Below are 25,868 nucleotides of genomic sequence, written 5' to 3'. Positions count from 1 at the left end.
CCACCCTACAGCGCCTTAATCCACTTCCAAAATGGAATAACCTAAAGTGCACAAACCTTTGTGAAAAATAATTGTTCATATGGAGAGCTAGTGTGGAATAACTATTTAGCAGTAGCTGTTTCAGGCTTTTCCCTGTGTAAACCAGCCCTCGCTTAACTTGTGGTGAAGCATATGATTAGATTAGTCTAAACAGGCCTGTTGACTGTTGGTCTATAAATATAATCATTTTCTCTAATGCTTTGTTCCATTTGCTAATAAACATACTTGATTTAATGAGGCTGTTCATCACTGTACATCTGCTCATCTAGGTATTTGCCTAGTCTTACAAGAGGCTACATAAGAAGCACTAGCGAAGCCAGTACAAACTACAGTTTCATACAGACAAAGACTTGTTTATACTGTTCTGTATACTATGCACTGAAATGTAAGTAAAATATTTATGTGCAAATTGATTTATTTTATAATTATATGATGTAAATGAGAAAGTAATCATTTTTTCAGTAACAGTGTGCTGTGACACTTCTGTATTGCTATGCCTGATTTTGTAAGCCAGCAATTTTTAAATCAGGTAAAACTTGGGGGTACGCAAGACAAATCAGACTCATGAAAGGGGTACAGTAGTCTGGAAAGGTTGAGAGCTACTGACCTATGACTCTCTTGCCTCTGAGCTAGTTTCTAATTCAACACCCAGGACTATCATTAATATAAACACTGTGAGAAGCAAGGTAACTAGTATACTATTATCTGCCACACTCTACTGTTGGTAAAATCAATTACCATGAGGCTTTAATGACATTAAAAAATCTCCAGCCTTCAACTCCAGCAGCACTACATCAGCAAGACATCTTTACATTTTAGAGTAGTCAAAGAATGTGTGTATGTGTATATAATAAATTAGCTGTTTGCAGTGTTTTAATAGACACAAACCAACCTTAAAATGTCATTCCTATTGATTTGGCATACATTACTGATAACGCTTTTTGGAGCTGATTGGAAAATGTTAATGAAAAAGACATTTCTATGAAAAAGGAATTTCATTGAAAAACAGAAGTGACATTTTGATTCAAATAACTGATATGATGTTAGCCCCCTACATTGTAATTTTCTTGGGGCATGGAGCATAACATCTTGCTTGTCTAATGAATGCCTATCACACAGCGGGTGCTGTCACATAGAAAATAATAAACAAAAATATAATATCATACTGACATTAATGTGAACTTTAATTAAAATTAAAATGTAAGCATAACAGTAGCAGAATGTTTTAAATGGAACCAAATAATGAAGAAACTCCATCTAGGGACTTAACTAACCACTGAGCCTGTACTCTGAAGAGAGGTATGAAGATGTTTTATATGGAGGGGAGTGTTTATCTTTGGGCAGATATCACCATCACTGTCAGTGTTTCCAGTATACCCATTTCCTCAGGATGAGCTTTTGGAATAGAGGCAGGAAATCAATGGGAATGAAGGTGTTGCTGGAAGAATTGGGTGCCAGTTCAGAGATCCAGATTTGGGAGTGTGGGACTCAGGAGCAGTGCAGCGGTGTAGTGAAAGTAGACAGAGAGGAATACAAGACCACTCCCAGCGTTCTCCACTTCATGAACTTCCTGTGGTTCATCAAAGCAGAGAGCCCCTCAGCTGAGAGCCACAATAATTAATCAAGTGGAGAAGGGAGAAAAGCACCAGTGCTTTCTGACACCTGACTTTTCCTCCTCTAACTCTTATTGGTAAATTTATAGCCAACTACTTTTAACTATACTTGTCGTTCAATATTAAAAATATTCAAGAGACCAAATAATGAAGCCTAGTTAACTTATTACCAAAAAAAGTAGTAAAATATGAAAAGGAAAGCTCTTACAAATACCCTTTTGTTCAAGACACAATCTTATCTCACAGCATGTTCACTTTATATAGGAGGTGTTTTTTGAAAGTACACCGCCAAAACTTCAAAAATCCAATCCAGCAGTTCCTTAATTTGTTCTTTACCTTTCCTTATCTCTGTTTTGGATACCACATTCCAAATCAGTTGGGCATAGAGATGCATCCTAATGTGTTCTAGGACACAAAATGTATATTGGATTTGACAGGCTTCCTAGTTTCTCATGCCAAAGCTGAGTTCAGCTGTGCAAAGTGTTGTGGGATACTTGAAATGGGTGAACAGAATTGTAGGAAGAGCATAATGCATTTAGTTACCATAACTTCCCCATATTTATATATAATGTATATTATATTAATAATGTGCACATGAAAACCATTCATGTAGTGAATACTATGCCTAACATATATGTATTGGCTAACAGTCCTCTACATGGTGCTGTGATTATTGTCATATCGATATATAAAATGGAAGTAAGAATTTATGTGAGATCTATACTGTTTTAGCAAACTACAAAAGCAACAGTATATAATTAATAAAATTAAAACTAGTATTCTCTATAATACAAGCAAAGCTTTAAATGTAACTTTTATCCAAGTATGAGACGTTACTATTTGAAGATTGCCATCACGGTTAAGATTATTCAGGACTTATTCTGCTTTGTTCATGTCATTGCTAAACTAAATAATGTATGTGTGTCTTTTTGATCTAGTAATACTTTTAAATTTGAGGTTCATAGATTCATATGTATGTTATAAGCTGGTATGATTTTTTTTTTTAACTTCATCCTGATTCTGGTGCTTACTATAAATCATGGGTTCATTTTGAAAAACTGGAATTGGCATGTAGAGTAGTGACTTTACAAACCAGGTTTCCATAAAAAAAGTCTTATAATTAGTTACTACACATTACTGCATACCCTTACTATAGGTTATGCTTAGCACTAATCATCACACTTCCTAAACTTCACCATGGACGAAACAGCTTTTTAAAAAAAAAAAAAAAAATCTCATTATACTGCCCCAGATAGGCCATGTATTGAAGTGGCCATGTTAAAAAAAAATTAATCTACACATGTATTGATATCCTTTAACAGAATAACAAGCCATAGTGTGGTGCCCTCCAAGTTTGCATTGCTGAGTGATACAATCAGCAACTGACGTAGATCTTTGTAAATTCTATCTTCCAGGTAACCTCCTGGCGGGACAGGAGCCATCTTATCAAATATTGCAGTGTCAGGATCCAATATCAGTAAGATCAATGAAAGAAATATATATGGAACACAAAACTAAGAATGATTGTTTTGAATAATATGTACTTCAGCTTGTATGTGGTGTCACTGACCCTAAATTACGAATTGTGTTTAATGGAATTTGCTCACACAATTTGATGCATTGCCAATTTACAACAGCCTCTGTTACACACTGAAGACAATACAATTTAGCTAATTGTTTTTCATTAATAAGATTAGACAATTTCCCCTTTCCAATATTCTGTAATGAACTGTTTACAGTAAACACATAAATCAAATAAGAAGTGCACATTTCTCTACAATTTTCCTTGCTTTTTAATTATTTTCTGCTGTCTATTAATTCATTTGTTCATTTTTACTTGTATTTGGTTAAGCAGTTTAGCAATGTCGACTTGTACAGCAATTGGGCCTTGTGCACATTTCTGATAAGATGTTATTACATGCATTGTAGCTGTAGCCATGTTGGTCCCAGTATATTAGAAGGACAGGGTAGGTAAGGTAATATATTTTATTGGACCAACTTCTGTTGGTGAGAGAGCAAAGCTTTCAAGCCACACAGAGCTGTTTTTTTCAGGTTTGGGAAAGGTATTCCTAACAACACAGCTAAATGGAAGATATAAACAGATAGCACATATTCCAAGGGACCATTCAGAGTAGAGTGGCCCATTAACATCTCTAGGAAAAAAAGAGGGGATTAGTGGGTTAAAGATTTTTTTAATAAACCATAAATCCAGTGTCTCTGTTCAGTCCATCATTTTTAATGTCTAGCAGAGTTATGAATTTAAGCTCTGAGGCTTGTCTTTTGAAAGTGTTGTGCAGGTTTCCTTTGAGGATGAGGACTGATAGGTCAGTTATAGAGTGATCATTTTGTGAAAAGTTTTCACCCAGAGCTGATAGGGTGATTTTGTCTCATCATTTTCCTGTCTGAGTTCATTCAAGAGCATAGTGATTGTCTGGTTTAACCCACACCATATGATAAGCAGGTGTAGGATCCCTGGATCTTGAAAGGTTTGTTGTGGAGGATGTAGATCATTGTTGCAAACAAGATATATTTGCAGGTTTTGCATCTGCTGCTCTGGCAGGGTTTGGTGCTGCTTTGTGTTGATATGTCTTGCTCTATAAGGAGCTTTCTTCTTCTGATGAGCTTGGAGAAGGTTGGGGGGTTGTTTGAAGGTTAGAAGTAGGGACTCAGGAAAGAACTCACCTAGATGCTAAAAATGATGGGCTTAACAGAAACACCTATTAAAATGTGTTTGATCAGCTTTAACATTTTGTAACATAACCAAACATAATATTATTGAAAAACATGTTGGCTATAATTTATAAATATATTTAATAAAGATGCAAGCCAGTTTTAACAACCTAAAAAGGTTATGAACATATTAATATTATTTTTGCATTAATACTGAGGTCTTTCCCCTACATCTTTCTTTTATTTTTCATTTCAACAGAAGGTTTTTTATTCATATTTTTGTTTGAAATTGAATTGGCACTTTGACAGTTACGATCCATTCATAATATTAAAATAGTGTGGTACCACTAGTGTAGATAGATAGACAAAATTGATTTTTGTTGCAACAACCAATAAAACAAAGTTAAAACAAAAAGTAGTCACATGATACACAGAACATGCAACAACATAGGACAACATGCATAGCATTGTGACAGTCTAAACTATTATGGTAACCAGTTTTACAATACTTTGATACATTCTGTAGAAAGTATGACTTATGATGTATCATTTGAAAACTCATAATCTGCTGAACATTATTGTCATGATAAAATATGTGTATCGACATTGTATGTAAAGTTATAAGTTTCTTCTGTATAAAATTGCTGGAACATATTCCAGAGTTAGAAAGGCATGCCAAAATCAGTTTCAAAGACAAGATATACTTGCACTCCAGACAGGTGTTAAAGGCGATCACCTCCTTAAGCTTCCATACTCCAATAGAGGAGAAGGTGTAAACAATAAATTTAAATTTCATAACAATGATGGTTCAACATTCACGTCCACAAGAGACTAAGTGTTGCCTACACCACACCTGGGGACAATCCTCAAAGAGGGGAGGGTGATATAAGAATGAGAGGTGGTGGCCTCCAATCTACCGCTCCTCCTCCCGTCTCTCTGCTCATGACATCAACTCTCGAAGAACTGAATTAAAGGTGGTGATCCCAGGCTGAAAGAAGATGCAGCCTGTGAAATTTACTATAGTGTATTATACTTCCTTTGCTTTTAAGTTCACTTAGCTTGTTCAATTAGGTATTAGCTTGCATATTATTCTTTTATGTTCTTTCGTAACCAATCCCAATTTTTATGCATCAATGCTTTTAATCACTTAAAATATATCTTTCTCTAGTTAATTAACTTATTTTATTGTTTTATCTTAACCAATGTGTTTGGATTAAACTGTGTAGGAAACTCCATTCGGGTTAGGCAGGGCCGGTGCATATATCATTTTCTTTTGATGAAATGATGGACTTTCTATGAGCTGGCATTGTTCAGTAGCATGCTGGACAGTACAAGACGCACGCTTCTGGAAGAACAAGGCTTGGACTAAGAATTTGTAAGTGTTTCCTGGTATGTAATTCATGAGTGACTGGTCAGAGTGCTCATGTATTTCGATAAAAGTGAATTTGCATGCTGAAGGCTGTGTGAGCAGAGCAGGTGTGGATGTTCTGACAGCAAAGCAGTGTAAAATGTACCCCAAGCTAGAGAATTAAGGGGACACCACTCTTCAGTGGTCCAGAATGTATCCCGGGTAATGTCACAAACATATAAGACACACTTACCTTTAAAAAGGGTGCTAAAATAGTATTTATAAATATACAAGATGAGTTATTAAGAGCTTTAAAATTATTAAGACTGTATCTTAGGAAACAAAGCAAAAAAGTGAAAAGAATTAAACAGTTAATTAGGCAGGTTATCTGTTACCTTTCCACTCATGAGCTCCCTTATTGCTGTAGCTCACGAAAGCTTATGCTCAAATAAATTGGTTGGTCTCTAAGGTGCCACTAGTACTCCTTTTCCTTTTGCGAATACACACTAACACGGCTGCTACTCTGAAACTTATTATTTTTGGCCATCATTATATCTTCTAGTTGCTTTATTTCCATTTTGATCTTGTTTTACTTTTAAACCTTATTTCAGTTCTTTTGTTTCTTGATTTGTTTAACTGTTACTTCATATCATGAATATCAGGAGACATTTTTGTGCTTTGTGTCCCTCAGAGAGGAATGGCCCCTCCCCCATTTAGTCACATATTTTCAGAGCTCCCTTATTTTTTTCCAGATATCATTACTGCTAATTTTTATACTCTGGTATTTTTGCTACCTTGCTGTATCTGAGCATTTAGCCCATAAAATGATTTACTGTATTTAGTATTTATATATTCTTATGCCTAGAAAAGCAGTTTTTCTCTCAGTATTTTGTGTTTACTGGTTATTTGCTGAAATAGCTTTTATGATAAACTTTTCCCTACTAGGCTACCTGTGCTGAGGCTATATGTAGGATTTGTAATCACCAAAGTCCTACTTCTATGTAACTACTATTCCAAAACCCAGTTGGCCAGATCATGATTCCATGTCAACTGGTCTTGGCTAATAATAACCAAATGCCTCCTGATTAGCTCACCAATCTATTGCTAAATTGCTCTCATAGACCTTTAAATGCTTGATTGCTGCTTCCCCACCCACAACAATTAGGGCCCCAATTCCTCAAGGTTTCTCACATGCTTAAAGTTAGGCATGTGCTCAGTACATTTCTGAACCTGGGCCGAAGAAGCTAGTTTCCCTCTCATGCCTTATGTTAGATAATTTTTCTCTCTCTCTCCCCCCACTCTCTCTTTTTTAATTGAAAGTTTAAATTTTCAGCAGATATTTGGTGAATTGTATTAAACTCACTGGAAACATAACCCACAGTAGTGTTACAAATTGAAAAGTATAAAAACTTTTAAAAAATATACTTTAACCACCTAAATAGTGGTTTAGTGACCTTGATATGAATTAGACGAATCCAGTAAATAGAACTTTCTCTCTTTCCTGCTTTCTGTTTTACTGCTACAGTGTAGTACATATATCCCTAGAAGAAAACAACAACACTTTTTTGAACTCTGAGTATGGTATTTTTAAGGTATGATAGTTCAGGTACACCTTGTCAAAATCAAATCACACTTTTAAAGATAATGTCTACATAAGATCAAGACCTCACCAAACAAGAATAATATGGCCTTATTTGTGGACTTCAGAAGTGGAATCAAAATTTATCTTATTACAATTCAACTGCAATTTTAACTATGGATTGACTGCTCTTACCCCACAATCATGAGAACATTATTGCTCGTGACTAAAAAGGGCTGTGGCAGTATTACACTGACAGGAGTGTATGGGGAAAGGGACAGCTTCATTACATCACTATTTTTTTTTACTTGCACTCTAAAATCAGCCCAGGCTGAACATGCCCTTGTGCTAAATACTGTATAGTTTCACATGAGAAAATATAATGTGTCTTAGCAGTTTCTTCATAAGACTGAAACTGAAAAAAAAAGTTTGTGCTCACACTTTTACAGAAATGAATTTGGCAAAAAATCCAATACATAGAATGATGGACCTTCAAACTGTGAGCCTCAGACCGAACATCAGTATCTCACAGAAGAAATCAACATTTTTTTTTTTGCATATTGTTAGTAGATAACAAAATCCTACAATTATATTAACCAGCATTCTACCTATGAATAAGTATTTTGTATCTACAAATCTATTGCTCTATACCGATCAAAATGAAAAGCTATTTATAGTTAGGTTGAACCACAGTGGATGACCAAATGATGGAATATATGTAAGCATTAATGGAATGTGTATGATATTTTACTCTGACCCTGTTGATCTATGAAGAATTGTGTCCATATGTTTACAAAAGGACCACTGGAGACTGACAAGGAAAGTTTGTTATCAAATGTGTTCAGTGATTGATAAAATAATGAACCATTGATTGATGCTTAGTAATAAGAACCACTTATTGTCACAGGTGGTCTTGGTAATAATGGATTGGTCTCAGATGTCTTTAGCTTATTGATTAGGTAAATTGAGACATCTAAGATAGAACTCGCAGTTAGAGAAATCATAGGAGAGGAATTTCATTATTCCAAGCCCTGTATAAGGAAAGAATTTTTGGGAGTTAAGACAGAATTGAATCAAGCTGCTGACACTTCTCCAGTGATAAGATTGGTAACTTATGTATTCCTTTCTGTATTCCGTATCATGCTGTATTAATCCTTGATTATGTAATCCCTGATCAACTAAATTTCAAATGAGCCAGCTATCTTAATCTCATGCTATTAATATTATCATTATTAAATCTGAACACACATAATCATGATTACTCTTAGTGTGTATATAAGGTCAATAGAACTGTTGAAATCCCATAAAAGTACTAAAGGCCTTTTGCTGGTCTAGACTGGAAAGACCAAATTTCAATTCTGATATATCTTTATATCTTTTTTATACTCATTGATCCATAATGAATGAGTGCATAAAATTTCAAGAGTCTAGGTTAACAGGAACAAGGAAATAAATAGTGTGCATGTGTCAATCAGTCAGTGACCTGCCACACATTTTTAATAACAGAGATAATAATGTAATCTTTAGAAAAAGTTTATATATAGATGTGAGGGTACAATCAAGACTGTTGAACTTATGTATCCCTTTAACTTTCCAGAGCAGCCAAGCAGTGTGCCTTTTATACTGCTTTGCTAGTGAAAAGCAGACTCTCTGGCCTTTACTCACACACAGCCATTAGCATGTAATGTTACTCCCAGTTAAGTTACATGAATGCATTCCCAGCCACTCATGAACCAAATAGAGGCTGAAACCTGCAAATTCTTAGCACCAGCCTTGCACCTCAAGAAATGTGCATTTTGTGCTGTCCAGCACACTGTTGAACAATGCAAGTTTATTAATAGTACATCATTCCATCAAATGAATTTATATGCACCAGCTTTTGTTAACCTGAGTAGAGATTCCCCAAACACTTCAACCAAAGCACACTTGTTTAGATAAAACAATAAAACAAGCTTATTAACTGGAGACACAGAGATTTTAAGTAATTATAAGTGATAATGCATAAAGGTCAGAATTGGTTACGAAAGAAATAAAAGATAACCATGCAAGCTCTTTCCTATGCTTTACCAAGCCAAATAAGATTTAAAATAAATAAGTTTCTCTGATCCAAAAACTTTCAGCAGTACATACTAACTGGAAAGCCTTCCTGGTAGGACTACTCCCCCCAGTTCAATAATTCTCCTATTGTCTTTCAAGCTATCTTGCTGCTGTGAGTGGAGATGGGAGAAGAGAGATGGCCAGAGGCCTTTTCCCCCTTCTTATACTCTGTCCTTTTGCACTAGAAAAGTCTTTGCTGGGTCAGGGGTCAGCAGTTCCATTGTGCATGAGCTCTGCCAGCTGTCCTTCAGGTGAATTGTAAATATTTTGTTCATAACTCCCCTGTTGGTGAATCTACGATTAAACAGGTATTGGCTTTTTAGCACCCTGCTGGTGTGCAAGTGTGTCTTTGCCTCTGAAAAACTCATTTAAGCCTGCTTTCTAACTTTGTAACATGTTACAGTAAAATCACGTATACAGTAGAATCTCATAACTTTACATGTCAAGTTGCCACACATATTTTACTAGGATAATAATGTTCAGTAGGATATGGGTTCTCAAAGGATACCTCACAAGGTTTACTTTGTACACAACATATAGGAATCATATTACAGTGGTGAATATGGGGCATAGGATGTCACATGGGGTACAGTGTGTCTCTCTATATATACATACATGGACACACAGTGCCCCAAAAATTTGTTAATGTAGCATGTAGCTTAACTGGAAGTGCCTCATACCCTTCCAGAACACTGAGTGTGCCTATACTTAAACTTTTAAAAACTATGAAACACAGTTAAAGTACACACCAGGCCTACCTAAAGTCTTAACTCTGTGTCCTGGAGCGGGCAAAATTTCACCAGGCTAAAGTTACCTAGAATTTCCATTTTGTTCATTTTGTTGACCAAAAAAATCTGCTTTAAGGACTAAGATGCTTTAAAATGTGTATTATAATTTGTGAACTGCTTGATTTTTATATAAAAAAGACAAGGTGGGTGTAATACAGATCTTGGAGGGGTGAAATTAATAGGTACAACCTTTTGATTTGTGTAGACTGGATGGATTTGTATAGAAATGTGAAAGTTGTTTTCTGTATTTATCATGACAAATTTAAGATACTGTTTTGATGGGTGACAGTATTCCATGAATGCAGATAGTTCTACATTAGTCTATGTTGACTTTGCACCAGACCTTAGAATAGGTCTTTCTGTTATGTGTGCATTCCCTGATGCTCAGCAACACTTTTGGTCATGTTGACATTGATGAGAGTCACACCAACTTATTTTTCTTTGACCACACTCAATCCCAATGTTCAGAAAATGGGTGAATAGCATGTTTCATGGTTACATTACCATAATTCAGCTGTTTATTAGAGTGTTTCATCTTTCTTCCATTGCATTAATGATATTTTCCTTGACCGTGCTTCTAAAGTAAAATCTGAGTATTTAAAAAACTTTCAAATAACATCCTTTTAAGTATAAGCTTTGCTATCAGGACAAGACTTGTGGAAGAAGGGTCTGGGGAATGTAGGCAGGTAGCAGTTAATGTTCAAAACATGTGTCAAGGTTCCTTCCCCACTCTGAACTCTAGGCTACAGATGTGGGGACCTGCATGAAAACCCCCTAATCTTATTTTTACCAGCTTCGGTTAAAACTTCCCCAAGGTACAAACTATTTTACCTTTTGCCCCTGGACTTTTTTGCTGTCACCACCAAGCATTTAACAAATATATATATATATATAACAGGGAAAGAGCCCGCTTGGAAACATCTTTCCCCCTCAAATCTTCCCAAACCCTACACCCCCTTTCCTGGGAAAGGCTTGATAAAAATCCTCACCAATTTGCACAGGTGAACACAGACCCAAACCCTTGGATCTCAAGAACAATGAAAAAAGCAATCAGTTTCTTAAAAGAAGAATTTTAATAGAAGAAAAAGTAAAAGAATCACCTCTGTAAAATCAGGATGGTAAATACCTTACAGGGTAATCAGATTCAAAACATGGAGAATCCCTCTAGGCAAAACCTTAAAAAAAAAAAAAAGACACAAAAACAGGAATATACATTCCATTCAGCACAGCTTATTTGCTCAGCCATTTAAACAAAACAGAATCTAATGCATATCTAGCTAGATTACTTACTAAGTTCTAAGACTCCATTCCTTTCTGTTCCCGGCAAAAGCATCACACAGACAGAGAGAGCCTTTGTTTCTCCCCCCCTCCAGCTTTGAAAATATCTTGTCTCCTCATTGGTCATTTTGATCAGGTGCCAGCAAGGTTCTCCTAGCTTCTTAACCCTTTACAGGTGAAAGGGTTTTTCCTCTGGCCAGGAAGGATTTTAAAGGTGTTTACCCTTCCCTTTATATTTATGACAACATGCATTCTCAGAAAGCTGCTAAGGATAAACTTCACACTCACAGTACAAATGTGTACTTTCGGTTCAGAAGCTATAGCACATAACCTTGAGCCATTGACTTATGACGATATGAAGCTGACTAAAACACTCTAACTTACAGCAGAGTTCCAGTCCTGCTGCACATGCTCAGATGACTTTCTCTGGGTTATCAGCTTCACTTGAGACACATTTAGATCCAACTTTACTCTGAATAACTTTTTTTTTTATATATAATTGCTTCCCCAAACTGGCAGTGGGTTTCATATACTGTCTGAGATGAGTCTGGGAAGAAACAACACAGCTTTTGAAAAAGGAAATTATGCCTCTCCCATATATTAGAATTATTTGAGGGTGTTAACAAGTATGTTAGCAAGGGTGATGCAGTCGCTACACTGTACTTGGACAGGACTTTCAGAAAGCCTGAAAATCAAAGGTTTCAGAGTAGCAGCCATTAGTCTGTATCCGCAAAAAGAAAAGGAGGACTTGTGGCACCTTAGAGACTAACAAATTTATTTGAGCATAAGCTTTACGAAAACTTATGCTCAAATAAATGTGTTAGTCTCTAAGGTTCCACAAGTCCTCCTTTTCTTTTTTTGAAAATCAAAGGTGCTTCAAACTAAGCAGTCATAGGATAACAGTGAATGTCCTCTCATGGGTCAGTAACTGGTTTAAAGACAGTGCAGTTCTGGTCACCCCATCTCAGAAAAGATATATTATAATTGGAAAAGGTATAAGGAGAGCAACAAAAATGATTAGGGATATGGAACAGTTTTCATACAAAGAGAGATTAAAACAAATGGGACTTAATTTCTCATGACTCATTGGGCTCAAACTTGGGTCTGGCAGCACGCTGACAACTTCTTACCAGGACCCATGAAGCACAGCCTCAGTTTGAAGCTCTGCTCCTGAAGTCCTATTGACGGAGTTCCAGAACAGCTGATTGGGCCCCTGGTCATACTTAAACCAGCAGCAGGAACCAGAATAATTGGGCTTTGCCCTGCTCCCACTACTGCTCCCACTCCCACTCCAGCTTCCGCTCCCAGACTTCCTGGCACCCTGACTTGTCTTGACTCCTGGTGTTTGATTGTGGTTCCTGACATACAGTTTGTCTTCTGCCTCTGACTCTCTGGTATTCTGACCTGCCTTACTCTGATTCCCAACTTGTGGTTCTGAGCTCAAGTTTGCCTCCTGCTTCTGATCTTTCAGTATGTGGACCCAGCTAAACCGATTCTTGCCTCCTGTCTCATGACTGTGGACTCTGGCTATGACAACTAGGTCTTGCTGTACATTATTCAGATATGACATTATCTTAGAAAAAAACGACAGGAGGGAATATGGGAGAAGTCTATACAATCATGAAATGTATGGAAAATGTGAAAAGAAAAGTATTATTTACCCCTTCACATAACATAAGAACTAGGGCTTAACCTATGATATTAATAGGCAGCAGGTTTAAAACAAACAAAAGGAAGTACTTCTTCACACAACACACAGTCATCCTGTAGAACTCATTGCCAAGGGATGTAGTGAAGGCCAAAAGTATAACGGGGTTCAAAAAATAGAGAAGTTCATGGAGGATAGGTCCATCAATGGCTATTATCCAAGATGAGTGGTGGGCAACCTACGGCCCGCAAGCTGCCTGCAGCCCGTCAGAGTAATTTGTTGGCAGGCCACAAGACAATGTTTACATTGACTGTCCACAGGCATGGCCTCTCGTGGCTCCCAGTGGCTGTGGTTATTCCCTAGTTTGAGCCTCAGGTGTTGAAAAAATAGTTACAAGAACTGTTAGATTTTGATGACATGATATTTTTAGGGGAGCTGTAGAAATGCATAGTTAAAAAGATCCCGATCCGTAACCCAGAGCCCTGAAAAAGCACAGAAAATATCAAGGTAATACAAATAAGCAAGTGGATTTTACAGAATTTAGAAAAATCAGCTAGTATCAACTTTAATTATTGTGTATGTGTGTGTGTGTATACACACGCATATACACATACATAAATGACAGTCTTTAAAGAGTAGTTGTATACTATACTGATTTTTTTATAGGTGAAATCCTCAAATTGGGGAATTAGAAATGCTGGAGAAATATATACTTATAGCAGCATGAATTAAGCTACTATTAAAATAAACATTTTGGTTTATTTCTAGTGTACTAAAAATATGTTTTTGCAGATACTCGGTGATGTCAAGAAAAAAAGCAAGTTGCTCTAAACCCTTATCATGTGATACATCATCTCTCACAGGGTATGTCTATACTACCCTCCAGATCAGCGGGCAGCAATCGATCCAGCGGGGGTCGATTTATCGCGTCTAGTCTAGATACAATAAATTGACCCCTGAGCGCTCTCCCGTTGACGCCTGTACTCCACCAACGCGAGAGGCACAGGTGGAGTCGACAGGGGAGTGGCAGCACTCGACTCACCACAGTGAAGACACTGCGGTGAGTAGATCTAAGTACTCGACTTAAGCTACATTATTCACGTAGTTGAAGTTGCGTAATTTAGATCGATTCCTTTCACCCCGCTCCCCCCCACACACAGTGTAGGCCAGGCCTTAGTTAGCATCAGCTTGAAAAAAATAATACAGTAATCAGCAATTTTCTATCTCTTTGGATGTATTTTGCAGAGATCAAAATGTGCACAAAAGTTCTTGAAAACTTTGCTATCCTCTAATTAAAGTTATGAAGTAGGTTTTTCATATCATGTACCTGATGAAGGGTGACATAATGTGACAAACACATGACACTGCATTACAGCTTTAAAGAAAATGTTATCTTATTTTAAAAATGAGGACCCCACTACTTGTGATTAGAAAAATATGCTCAGTTTCCTATGTAATTGACAGCAAGAAGCTTCTCACTACAGAAGAAAACAAAAGCTTGTAGATATTTGGAGAAAAAAGAAAATTGGTAATACTGTGAGATATTTATAAATTCCAGTTATTTTCAAACCAATTATAATGTCACATGTTTACTGATATATTACATATGTTAAAGCACCTTAATATAATAAGGTGATGTGGGATGGTCTAAATTCTAAAAGACATCCTTGGGGTATTTTATTACAGCATACATTTGGGTTTAGATGGATAGAATATTTACATCATCCATTTTAGTGATGAGGATGAGTTTTGCCCTCTTTTTGAAACCAACCTTCTCGGACAGGTTTCAGAGTAATAGCCGTGTTAGTCTGTATTCGCAAAAAGAAAAGGAGTACTTGTGGCACCTTAGAGACTAACCAATTTATTTGAGCATGAGCTTTCGTGAGCTACAGCTCACTTCATCGGATGCATACTGTGGAAATTGCAGAATATCATTATTATATACACAGACACCATGAAACAATACCTCCTCCCACCCCTCTCTCCTGCTGGTAATAGCTTATCTAAAGTGATCATCAAGATGGGTCACTTGATGATCACTTTAGATAAGCTATTACCAGCAGGAGAGTGGGGTGGGAGGAGGTATTGTTTCATGGTGTCTGTGTATATAATAATGATATTCTGCAATTTCCACAGTATGCATCCGATGAAGTGAGCTGTAGCTCACGAAAGCTCATGCTCAAATAAATTGGTTAGTCTCTAAGGTGCCACAAGTACTCCTTTTCTTCTCGGACAAAATTCCTATTGGACTGAAATCTTCCATATTTATTAACAGTGAGAAAGTGACTTTATGTGTTAGCATGAGGAGAGTTTGAGCAAAATTTATTCTAGTTTTCATAACCCAATATGTTTTCCTATACATTCTGTACTGAAAATTTTACAGACGGATAATTCAAAAATGGGTAAAACCAGAACTTTCAACTTGGCTTGTTATGTAGTCTTTACTGAGACTTAAATCAGCCTTATTTTGCAGTTTAATAGGAGAAAGAAATAGATGATATATGAAGAAAATTAAGCAGTATTTTTATGTAAATGCTATTAAAGACAATAGTAAAGGATATTTTTTTCTTTCTTTAGCAGGAATAAGGATGTTCACTAGCGCTTGAAGCTATATGTTTTCTACAGAAAATAGATGAAATGGCATGTAAGGATTTAATATGGATGTTTTCAGGGCTTGATTGAAAGTCCATTGAGGTCAGTGGAAAGACTCTCATTGACTTTAAAGGGACCCCAAAAGCAGCGTGCATCAAAAACAAAATTGTAAGGGTCACATAGTTATATATACCTCACTACCTACTTTACCTTCCATCTACCTACTTTTGTTGTTCAGTTTTCCTTTTATAAATATTTATGTCCAAATATTTCCAAATGTCTTAGCAAAAACAAACAAAGATAAATAATTTATGTCAACCCGATTGCCATATTGGTCCTGGTGTTCAGTATGAAATTGTGTATCAATTTGTTCATGTGTAATTGCATGCCTACTTTGCATGCATATTACTGCATGTGTGTATGCAAATCAGAGACTATATACATACACAAATAGCTAGGCAACTGTTTATGTTGTGTAGAATGGTAGTGTACATACAGATTAGGCATGCAATGTTGGTCTGAAGAAAATCAGGTCTTGACTGTAGAGAGCACAGATTTGGAAGCGCCTGTGAATCTAACTTTAGGCGATCTCAGAAAACCACAACTGGCCTAAAATCACTTCTTCCAAGCTGACAATTCCTGTGTAGAATCAAGAGCAGTTTCTGTGCTGCACAGCTGCAGGTGTTAGTTTGAACTGGTTGAGTCCCTTATGTGTATAAACTGAATACTGATCTTGATAATGAAATGAGTAGTTTGGAATTGGTTGCTTGCCATGTTATTGTTGCAGAACCTATTCCATTAGCTATAGTATACTATCAGCAGTCATTATTTCTTAATCAATAGAAAGTGGCCTACAAAATGTTTTGTGTGGAGATTTGTTTGTGGGAATATGTTACTGAAAGGAGATGCTATCACTGTTTTTGTTTTGTTTCCTGCGCCACACATTTAAATAAATCACCCTGCAGTACAGTAGTGAAGCAGCTACCATTTTGCATTTCAGTTCAGATGTCAAACATTAGAGTAAATCACTGTACTCTCCCTCTCATACATATTATATATTTGTTCTCTTTTTTTAATCTTTGTTTTCCTTAATCTGAAATTAATTTCTTTTAGACTGAAAAAAAAATATGTTTCTGACTTTTCGTATGAGGAGAAAAGAAATGTTTGGCATTTTTGTGAATAAAGAAAATAGTCATATATAGCTTTAATCCTAATTGTAATTTAATCCTAATTGCTTTATTTGTATTAACAAAGAAAACAAAACTCTAAAATTCAAAAGCCAGTGGGATATATACAGCATAGGGGTAGTCCCATTTACTGTGAATCTTTTGTATATGTATGAAACACATCTGTTTTCCGAGGAAGTGATCAAACATGCACAGGAGGTATTTATGCAGATTTTTAATTAAGAGCATGACAGTAACTGTTTTACCACATACTCATAACAGCACTGCTTTACAGCCAGAAATACAACCTCTAGCAATCATATGAAAGTAGGCTCTGTATGAGAGTAACATTGTCACCTTACCCACCTCTTGTCTCTTCTTTAATCCTGCAGGTTGCTCACCACTGTTTAGGCCCCAGAAGCTATGCTAAGGTGCCTTTCTCCTTGAGGATAGACTGGGGGGACCTTCATCACACACTACAGCAGAATTTCTAATAACAAGTTTGATTAAAAAAAGAGAGGAAAATGTAGTGAGAACAAAAATAAATGGTTCTCTCAAAATATCTAGATTTACACTTTATAGGTAAACGAGGCAAGGAAGTTTCAACTAACATAACAGAAAAAGAAACACATGCTTACCTGTTCAGAAAAGCAGTCTTGGCTCTGATGCCAGAGTCAGAGTTCCAACCCCATACTGTCCCTAGACAAAGAGAGAGAAGTCTGAGCTCCTTGTGTTCAGAGATCTCCCTTCCCAATCACCCCTGACTCTGGCTAAATTTGCCAGTTCAGACATGCCTTCCTTCCACTAAGGTAGCCACCCCCATTTTCCCAATTAATTTTCTCCAGATACCTGAACACATAACAAAGGTTTGGTCATGCTATTTTCTTGAAGGCTTTGTGTAGGTAAGGCTTACAAGATTGCAAATGGAAGATAAAATGACTTTTAATAACTGTCTTTCAAAGGCTTGATAATCCATTTTAGTTACTGCATGTCAGAGATCAATCTGCCCATCCAGTAGAGTTGTTTCTGGTGGGTCAACACATTGTTCATTGAGCAATGTAGTTTTGCCTGGCTGGGTGGAGTTTTTTTCTAAATCTGATGCCTACCTCCTTTAGTTATTAACTATTATTTTCTTGACAGACAGTCTGTCTCAAGGATCTTTTAACAACCTTATTTAAACACAGTCCTACCCATAGAATTTGAATCCATTGTCCATTATAACCCAAATTGAAGATGCTATCATCAAACACTTAAGACTAAGTAAAGAACAAAATGTATTTGTTTCTCCTCTTAGAGGAGATCATATGTTTCTCAATGAAAGAAGTTTAACCATATGATTAGATCATTATTGGGTGCACACATTAAATAACAGATTAGTACAATATTCAGATAACAGTTTACATATTAAATTGTTATTATTCCAGAAACGCGAATGATTAACAGAGTAACTCCCAGCAAGCTTCAGCATTTTATACAACTCTTTCTAAGTATCCTCGCCAAGACTGTGACTCTCTCACCCACAGTCCTACGTCGAGAGTAGAAATCAAGATTATATCTGATGCTACAAGTAAGCCCTATCTGATACTTCGAGTCCCTGAGTAAAATATACTGAGCTCTTCTCAAAATGATTCACAAGATACATTTCCCTTATTCAATAGTTTTTAAAGAATTGACATCAAATTTCCCTAATTTAGGAGTCAGAGCCATTCATCTCTCAGCAATGTTTCCATTCTCTTTTGTAAGAGTGGAGCCAGACTGCTGAAAATTTTGCTGGTACTGTTGGAGTTAAATGGTATCAAGGTAACAATTTGTAAATAACCACTGCAGAGCAGGTTGGAAACTGGAATTTCAATTCTATTCAAAATGCTGGCATTCTGAAATTGGATTTTGTTCTGAATTAGAACAAAGTCAAAATTTCAAAATTTCCCACAGAATGGAAATTCTGATTTTGATTCACAGCCATTGAAACATTTCAACAACATCAAAACATTTCATTTCTATGTCGAAACAATACAATATACAATGTTTAATATAATATATTTGCTAACAGAATATTGCGATAAATATTGTAATATATATAAGACAAAGCAAAGTGAATCAATATGCTAAAGATTATTTTGTTAACAATATTTAAATTTGTTTAGGCATTTTTTCTGACAAAAAAGTCACAATTGACATATTAAAATCATTTCAATTTCAATTAAACTGCATTTTTGGACAGAAAACGATTCCGTCAAATATTTTTCAATCAGCTCTAAATCAGTGCAAAGTTAATTGATACTGAGAGAGACATATCCTTCCAAATCCTGTACTTTTGTTGAGACTCTAATGTCATTGTCTAAATCCTTTTCCCAGCATGATTCAGGTAGAGGTACAGTGCTTCATCTAGAAGAGATTAAGTTGAAGAGTTTAGAAGAATTATCTCTCTCCTACTTGAACAGTAATAGCCCTTCTGACCTAAGAGCACAGGAAGACATGTGAACCTCCACAGATGGGCAGAGGTTAGATCTGAGTCCCCAGTATAGAGATGATAAAAGAGACCTTTAGAATGGCTATTATGGTTGGGTCAATAGTCTGTGGGAATTACTGATATACATCTGATTTATTGCTTTATTTATATCTCCCATTTTTCAGAAACAATCCAACATCCTTTTAAAGACACAGCACCTTCAAATTTTACACTGTTATTTTATGTATCCCTGAGTTCTGACTATTCCAAACTTCATCCTACTTTCCTGATCTTTCCCATTGTATACTACACCTGTTCTTTGATATTTTGTTTAATTAGATTATAAACTCTTTGGAACTGGAATCATATATTTCTTTGTTTTTACAGTGCCTATCACAAAAAAGCCTAAATCCAAATTCAGAGATGTAGGCACCACTACTACAATGACAAAAAAAGAGTTACCAGAAGGGGAAGTGGAGAAGGAAAATGTGTGCAGAGGGTACTGAGGACAGAACTCAGGGCAACATCAGCAGAGAAGGGACCAAAGGAGGAAGAAGGCTCACTATGGTAGCTTTGAAGGAGCAGTCAGCTACACAGAAGAAAAGCTAAAAAAAAGAAGAAATTCATAGAAACACAAGGATGGGGGGACCACAAGGAAAGGAATTTGAAGCACCCGTAATAGACAAACCATAGAGAGGTGTTACAGAGTAACAAGGAATGGAAGATAAGGAGACAGTAATGGAAGGAAGGGGGATTAAGTGATGATTTCTTAGGACAGAGGAAACAACACTCCTGGGGGAGAAGAGAAAGGAGCCTGATGAAAGAGAAATATTGGCAAGAGACAAAGAAGGGAGGAGGGAGAGTGAAAGGGTAAATAACTGAAGGGGATGGGTATCTTCAGTTACCTCAATCTCTCAGTTTCAGTCAATAAAGATTTGGTACCAGATACTCAGCTGGCATAACTAGATACATCCTTGACGTCATGGAGCTATGATGATTTACACCAGCTGTGGATCTAGTCCTTTGAATTTAAAGGCAATAGCCTTCTATTTACGTATGCTAATATTGACCCTATAGGTGATCTACACCAAATGAGGGCAAAAGCCAGTGGATTTATGTTTTTTAAAGATTAATGTCATGGGTAGGCATGTAAACTTATTTATCTCCTCAAATTTCCTTATCATAATGGTATATATTTTGTCTTGTGTCTAAGGCTACACAGCAAGGACAAAGATGAGAAGTGCAAACCTCACAACAAGCCCTCTAGTTAGTCCAAGCATAGCTGTTAGAAGAGCACTACAGGATTTGTTAGAGGATCCTGATGCTTTTGAAATAAGTCTCTCCATATCCAAATGTATGTCCTGCCCCATAAAAAATAACCCTATTTTATTTCGTCAAACACCTTTGTGGCATCAATCAAAAATGTATAAATAGGATTTCCTAGCTGGCATGACCAATAAATTATACTTAGCACATTCTGGTGCTATCCAGCAACATCTGGCCCTCACTGAACTCAGCTGGCCTGGGAATATGCATTTTGGCAGGTGTGTCTGCAGTCTGGGAGCCAGGATCTATTTAAACCACTTTGCAGTCACAGTTTATAAGACTGGTTTTGATCCTTAATTGTTTTATTAATCTGAGTAATTTTGTAAATGAATAGGAAGCAGCACTATTCACTTTTCTAATGGGTAGTTTGTCATCCAATTACAGAGGATTATTCTGATCCTTAAAACAAGTACAGAATAGAACAGAAATAGAAAACATCACTCCCTCATTGGAATGTTCCTTCTCCAACCTCCTTGAAAGCCAATACAATCTTCTCTTGACTAAATGGGGAATCTAACTTCACCCAGTAGCTCCATATATGCTTAACTATCTAATTTGTGGACTGCTTTGTTCCACATCTCAGTGACATCATTTGCACCTGCTATTATTTGTGACCTCAAAATTGAGATTGTAATTATTTGTGGGAGCAAAATTATGAGCACAAAATTCGAAGCCACTACGAAAATGTGCCCAATATGGTCTTTTATAATAACCTTGGAAATCCCTATTAATTTCCAGAGGTTCTGAGAATAAACTTTAATCTTGTTTTATGCAGCAACGATAATCATTTTGTTACAATAATGTTTTTGACAGCCATTTACGTGCCCTTTCCCTCTCATATTGTTTTGTCTGGATAATAAGAAACAAAATACACTGATATAATAGCATTCTTCATAAAACTTGTAGGACTCTTGTACAATTAAGCAATATAAAATTATCAGCAATTAAAAAAGCAACAATACAGGGGAGAGAAATCATTTATACTTCAGTCTGGTTTTAAACATGAACACATACTGTGGGGGGGTTTCTGAATACTCATTGGAAAAGGGTTCAATAGCTGAGCGAAAATAACCTGCACATTTCAATATTGTCATTAGTTTAAAAGAATTCATTGTATGCTTACAACCAGCACATATTCCATAGTGTATCTCAAAGTGCTCTTTTAGGGCCAAATCCTGCTTGCCTTTCTCTCGCAAGAAATCTTGCTGGCAGGTATAGACACACTAAATTGTCTGTCAGCCTTCAGGCACAATTCTCAGAGCTCCCATGATGACTGGGGAGTAGAAGTACATCACCATACCTCCATGCCTTTTCTCCTCATTTTGGGTAACTTTCACCTGCAGGAGCTATAGGATGGAGTAGTCTCTTTGCTTAAAAATAAATAAATAAATACATAATAATCTGGGATTGCAACTGTGGCTGCTGCACATGGAATATAAGGGAAGAGAGAAGGTTCCTTGATCTCACTCCCACTTACATATTTGCACAAGTGTCATGCACAATCTGGCTATCACAGTCGTAAATGAAGCCAGAATATGATCCTACAATAAGAACTCGATTAACAATTCTCTTGATTATGTTCCCTTTGCCATTTTGAGACCTTGTGATTAAGCTGTCACAGACAGCAAGCCTTAACTATGAGTCTGTCTGTACTCTCCCTAGAATCCCCTGCCTCACTCACTACACACTTTCAAAACTGGCCCCCGAGAGGAGGATCTCCTCATAGAAACCCTGCTACACAATCCCCACCCTCATGTGCAAGTGGTAGAGTCCCATTGGTGCACCAGAAGATGGTCCTGGCTGGTGCCACAAATCTCAGAAGCCTCCTAGATTACAAGCAGAGGGCCTGGGTGGACCCTGCAGTGATCAGCCAGTGCATGGGTCTGCTTAGCCCACTTGTTCCCCATTCGTGTGCTCCAGGGCATGAGGGCATCCTTGCCTCCTGCTTCTCTCACTTTCCTCAAGTGGGTCCTCTGGAGGGTACTCCCTGCCCAATGCTCACTTCTGGCCCTCTGGAACTTGAAATTGGGATGCTGTGAGCCTCCCAGACCACTTCCAATAAGCAACCTAAGGTGACTGAAAGATATCCAACTTGTCTGCCTCTGAACCATGCCTAGAAAACATCTGTATGTGTTCATGCTCCATACTATTCACTTCCTCGCCCTCGTGTCCTGCCCTGACACCATTGGTGGGACTTGTTGCCTCCTGAAAAAAGCTAGGAACCCCAGTGGGCCTGTCTGTACTCCATTCTGGTATCACAAACCAATGGCAATATCAGTTGGTGGCTCCTTCATGTAACCATGAGCATGAGCATATAGTTGGTGTTGTTCACTAACTTCCCAGCCATCTGTGCTTTCTGTGGTAAGAAGATCCTGGTGCACATCTATGTGGGGTGTGTCAGGCTTCAGCCTCTCTTTCAGCTCCTCTAGAAGCTCTTACTGAATTCTGGCTTCACTTTTCCCCGCACCTCCTGATACACCCCATCAATGGCCTAACAAAGTCATGAGATCTTCTCATCAGTGTCCTCCTGGAGCTGGCCATGTAAGCCATCCATTATACCAGGAGGAGGACGCTGGATGGGGGTGGGTGCTTTGCGAGTGTGGGGCCTATTTATGTTCCCTTTTCCGTTCACATTTCTGGGCAGAATTCCTTTCGATGGTGTCTACTGACTCCTTATATGCCTTTAAGGAGCAGTGGGTGCTGTCTGGCATTCTGTGCTCAGTGTACCCCCTGGATCCCTCATTATTAACTGTGACTCCACTCCTGATCCTGTTTTCTCTTTTGTTGTTCCTAGAAATCACTAGTGGCCTGGGTTTTGTGGTTCTGCCCCCTTAGCTGAGGTGGCAGGCCTTAAGTTATGGGCAGACCTACACCCACCCAATACTACACCCTTTCAAAACGGGCCACAACAGGGAGTATCTTCTCACAGAAACCCTGCTACACAGCCCAATCTTCATGTGCAGGTGGTGAAGTCCCCCTGGGTGCACTGCATGATGGTCCTGGCAGGTAGCAACAGACTTGTAGACCTCCTGGACTATGAATAGAGGGACTGGGTGGACCCTGTGGTGCTCAGCAAGTGCATGGGTCTGCCTATGTCACATGTGTCCAGTCATGGAGGTGAGGGCAGACTTCCATCGTGATTCCCTCTGTTTTCTCAAGCAGGTCCTTCAGGAGATTGCTTCTCTTGCTTTCCTCAAGATGTTCCTGAAGGAGGATGCTTCCTGCCCACTGCTCACCTCTGGTCCGCTTCAACATTGAGCCCGTGCCCCACAATTCTCCCTGGCTACCCCCAACATGCCATTTGAGCTGGCTGCACAATATCCAGCCTATCAGCCTCCAAATCAGACCCAAGAACATCTGTATGCATTCAGGCTTCACACCAGGGACTTCCTTCCCCTCGTGTCCCACTGTGCCACCAAGTGGCTGGACCTGGTGCCACCTAAGGAGGCTGAGGAATCCTGGTGGGTCAGTCTGTACTCCAATCTGGTTCCACAGCGTACCTGGAATATTAGTTGGAGGATCTTCCATGGAGCCATAAGCACAAGTGTGGACCTGGCATGTTTCATGAGCTCCCCTGCCATTTTTTCAGCAAGAGGGAGATCCTGACGCACACCTTTGTAAGGTGTGTCAAGTTGCAGCCCGTCTTCTGGCTCCTTCAGAACCTCTTACTGAAGTTCTGGCTACACTTACCCCTGCACCTCCTGATTCTGGCACACTTCATCTATGGTCCTACTGTCACAGAACCTCCTTGTCTGCCTCCTACTGGTGCTGGCCATGTTCGACATTCATCATACAGGATGAGGAAACTGGAGAGGAGTTACTCTGCAACTGTGGGGCATATTCCCATTCCCTTGTTGTCATTCCTCTGAGAAGAGTTCCTCAGGGCAGTGTCTACTGACTCCTTCGACAGTCTGAGGAGCAGTGGGCACCATCGGGGGCTCTCTGCTCAATGTCCCCTTCTGATTACCTTATTTTTGCCTTATGACCTTCACTCCCATTCCTGTTTTTCCCCCATTTGTTATCCTCAGAATTCAATTGTGGCCTGGGTTTAGTGGTTCCTCTCCTTTACGTGATGGGAGCCTTTAGTTAAGAGTGGGCCTCAGTAGTACAAATAGTAAATACTTTCAAAACTGGCTGCTGAGGGGGCTCCTGACAACTATGATCAGATGGACTGGGTAGACCATGCAGTGCTCCATCAGTGTATGGATCTGTCCACATTGCATGCCACCTGTCATGTGCCTCCAGGAGGTGAGGGAAACGTTTTCTCCTGCTTCTCTCACTTAGCTCAAGTGGGTCCTGTGTGAGGGCGCTCCCTGTCCAAACTGCAAACCTGGTGCTCGAGAACTCATTATCGGGCTCTGAGACTCCTAGGGTGCACCTGATCTCAACCTGAGCCAGCTGCATGACATCTAGCTAGTATGCTTCTGAATGGCACCCAGAAAACATCTGTGCTTCATACCATACATTTCCTTGCCCTCATGTTTCACCCTTACTCCAAGTAGTGGGACCTATTGTCACCTAAGAAGGGCGAGGAACCGCGGTGGCCTAATCTGTACTCCACTCTGATTGCATGGCCTGCTGGGGATATTAGTTGGTGGCTCCTCCATAGAGCCATAAGCACAGGTGTGTACCTGGTGTGGTTCACCAACTCCCCTGACACCTGTCCCTTTTGTGGCAAGAGGGAGACCCTGAAGCACATCTATGTGGAGTGTGTCAGGTTGCCTCCCTTTTCCAGCTTCTCCAGAACCTCTTACTTAGTTTCTGGCTGCAGTTTTCCCCGCATGTCCTAACTCATGCACTCCCCATCCATGGCCCCACAAAGTCATGTGACCTCCTCATCAACCTCCTTCTCATGCTGACTAAGACAGCTATCCATCAGATGAAGAGGGTGCTCTGTGACTGTGGTCTCTATTTCTAGTTCCTCATCTGATTATGTCTCCAGACATAGTTCCTCTGGTCAGTGTCCACTGACTTCTTAGAAATATTTGAGGAGTGGTGGGTGCTTTCCAGGGTTCCCTGTGCGGTGTCCTCTTCTGGATCCCTCTTTTTAACCTTCCCTCCCTCCGATACCTTCCCTTTGTTGTCCGATGTATTCATTTGTGGACAGGGACTAGTGGTTCCTCCCTCTTAGTTTAGGATGTGGGCCTTCAATCTTGGGTGGGCCTAGACCTGCTTGTCCCAGTATTTGCAAATAGTGGACACCTTCAGATTTCTGCAACACAGGAGGTAGAGGTCCTACAGACTACAATATCCAGAGCAAGTTCATCATGTGTAC

The sequence above is a fragment of the Chelonia mydas genome, chromosome 1 (assembly GCF_015237465.2).
Source record: "Chelonia mydas isolate rCheMyd1 chromosome 1, rCheMyd1.pri.v2, whole genome shotgun sequence".
NCBI lineage: Eukaryota > Metazoa > Chordata > Testudines > Cheloniidae > Chelonia > Chelonia mydas.
The sequence above is the reverse complement of the archived record's forward strand: the minus strand, read 5'-3'. Positions refer to the sequence as shown.